At 61.9% G+C, this 2,500-nt stretch overlaps 3 non-coding genes across 3 annotated transcripts in view; all 3 read left to right on the plus strand.

Moving 5' to 3' along the window:
• The window catches only part of LOC145915944 (small subunit ribosomal RNA), a 1,845-nt gene extending 1,150 nt beyond the window's left edge, over positions 1–695 (plus strand). Inside the window, exon 1 of the ribosomal RNA XR_014404245.1 lies at positions 1–695. This exon is cut by the window's left edge and continues 1,150 nt beyond it. This is a non-coding gene — a ribosomal RNA (small subunit ribosomal RNA).
• Positions 696–955: 260 nt separating this feature from the next.
• LOC145916013 (5.8S ribosomal RNA) lies at positions 956–1,109 on the plus strand. Its single transcript, XR_014404295.1, has one exon. It is a non-coding gene; the product is annotated as a 5.8S ribosomal RNA (ribosomal RNA).
• Positions 1,110–1,353: 244 nt separating this feature from the next.
• LOC145915971 (large subunit ribosomal RNA) overlaps positions 1,354–2,500 on the plus strand; it is a 3,686-nt gene continuing 2,539 nt past the window's right edge. Inside the window, exon 1 of the ribosomal RNA XR_014404268.1 lies at positions 1,354–2,500. This exon is cut by the window's right edge and continues 2,539 nt beyond it. This is a non-coding gene — a ribosomal RNA (large subunit ribosomal RNA).

Here is a 2,500-nt window from a genome sequence, read left to right on the forward strand (position 1 = left end):
AAAGGAATTGACGGAAGGGCACCACCAGGCGTGGAGCCTGCGGCTTAATTTGACTCAACACGGGGAATCTCACCCGGCCCGGACACAGTGAGGATTGACAGATTGAGAGCTCTTTCTTGATTCTGTGGGTGGTGGTGCATGGCCGTTCTTAGTTGGTGGAGCGATTTGTCTGGTTAATTCCGATAACGAACGAGACTCTGGCTTGCTAACTAGTTACGCGACCCTATCGGTCGGCGTTGAACTTCTTAGAGGGACTAGTGGCGCTTAGCCACACGAGATTGAGCAATAACAGGTCTGTGATGCCCTTAGATGTTCGGGGCCGCACGCGCGCTACACTGACCGGATCAGCGTGTCGCCGCCTAGGCCGGAAGGTCCGGGTAACCCGCTGAACCCCGGTCGTGCTAGGGATAGGGAATTGCAATTGTTTCCCTTGAACGAGGAATGCCCAGTAAGCGCGAGTCATCAGCTCGCGTCAGTAAGCGCGAGTCATCAGCTCGCGTTGATTACGTCCCTGCCCTTTGTACACACCGCCCGTCGCTACTACCGATTGAATGGTTTAGTGAGGTCCTCCGATTGGACCTGGCGCGTTCGGCAACGGCCGCGCCGGCGTCCGAGAAGACGATCTAACTTGATCATTTAGAGGAAGTAAAAGTCGTAACAAGGTTTCCGTAGGTGAACCTGCGGAAGGATCATTACCGGCCGATCGCCGATCGAGTGGTCGTGCGTTCGACAGGTGGAGAAGGCTCCGTATCTTGGCGGCCGCGCACGCCCTTCGTCGCTGTTGAGGCGCACGCGATTGCACTTCGGTCACCCTGTTTCGTTCTGCGCCGAGTGCCGTGGCCATGTGCCAGGCTGGCTTCATGCGTCGCCTACGGCTGGCGACCGCTCGGCCACCGCTTTTTTCGACTGTGCAATCCGGCTGGGTCGCGCTTGTCCAACTGACGAAGTCACGGAGGGCTCTTGGCGGTGGATCACTCGGCTCGCGAGTCGATGAAGGACGCAGCTAGCTGCGTGAATTAATGTGAATTGCAGGACACATTGAGCATCGACGTTCTGAACGCAAATTGCGGCACCGGGTCAATCCCGGCGCCACGCCCGCCTCAGGGTCGCGTTGTAACGTTCCCGCGCGGCGACGCGTCGGGCCGGTGCGGTGTCGGCCGTTGCCACGGTCGTCCCGCCCAGGACAGCACGAACGCAGTGTCAGCGCGCGAAACCGAACGCGGCGTGCGTCTCGTTACGAGTCGGCCTCGAAGAGGACCCCGGCCCGGAGCAGCACGGCTCGCGTTCGGGCGCGGCGCTCGCACGAGCTTCGGTGGCGCGCGCGTGTCTCTCGCAAACGAGGCACTGGATTATCGGCCTGAGGTCGGACGAGGCTACCCGCTGAATTTAAGCATATTACTAAGCGGAGGAAAAGAAACTAACGAGGATTCCCCCAGTAACGGCGAGTGAAGTGGGAAGTGCCCATCGCCGAATCCGCGCGCCTCTGCGGCGCGTGGAACTGTGGCGTAAGGAATTCGCTGCGCGTACGTCGTTCGCCGCCCGCGTCCTTCTGATCGAGGCCTCGTCCCGGTGCGGGTGTCAGGCCCATGGTGGCGGCGAGGGCGCGCGCTCTGCGTCTTCCCAGAGTCGGGTTGTTTGGGAATGCAGCCCAAAGCGGGTGGTAAACTCCATCTAAGGCTAAATACTGTCGCGAGACCGATAGCGAACAAGTACCGTGAGGGAAAGTTGAAAAGCACTTTGAAGAGAGAGTTAAAGAGTACGTGAAACCGTCGAGAGGCAAACGGGAGGGCCTGTCGAGTCGCGCGACGCTTTCAGCTGAAGCCGAGCGGAGCGTGTGGGCGTGCGGAGCCTTGCGGCCCGTCGTTCGCGCTGTCCTCCGAGCAGCTCCAGCGCACTAGCGCCGTGCGAAGGCCGCGACCGTCTGGGAGGCGGCGAGAAGGCCGCGCGCAAGGTAGCCCGCCCCCGGGTGGGTGTTATAGGCGCGCGGACACGTCGGCCCGTCGCCCGGGCGAGGAGGGATCGCCGCGTCTGCCCTTCGTGGGCCGGGCGTCCCGTCCGAGCCGGTGCGTCGCCGGTTGGGGACTGTGCTCAGTGCCCAGTTGCGGCGTGTCGGTTGCGGGTGGGCAGCGCCGCGCGAGACGCACGGGGTCCGCGGCTAACGTCAGCCACCTTCCCGACCCGTCTTGAAACACGGACCAAGGAGTCTAACGTGCGCGCGAGCCACGGGGCAGTGCGAAACCCATGGGCGCAGTGAAAGTGAATGTCGGCGCGGTCCGGCGGAGGTGAGATGCCGTCTCTCTGGACGGCCGCATCACCGGCCGATCTCGTCCGCTCTGCCGGAGAGGTCGAGCGAGAGCGTGCGCGTTGGGACCCGAAAGATGGTGAACTATGCCTGAGGAGGTTGAAGCCAGAGGAAACTCTGGTGGAGGACCGTAGCGATTCTGACGTGCAAATCGATCGTCAAATTTGGGTATAGGGGCGAAAGACTAATCGAACCATC

The sequence above is a fragment of the Ascidia mentula genome (genome assembly GCF_947561715.1).
Source record: "Ascidia mentula chromosome 2 unlocalized genomic scaffold, kaAscMent1.1 SUPER_2_unloc_3, whole genome shotgun sequence".
Taxonomy (NCBI): Eukaryota; Metazoa; Chordata; class Ascidiacea; order Phlebobranchia; family Ascidiidae; genus Ascidia; species Ascidia mentula.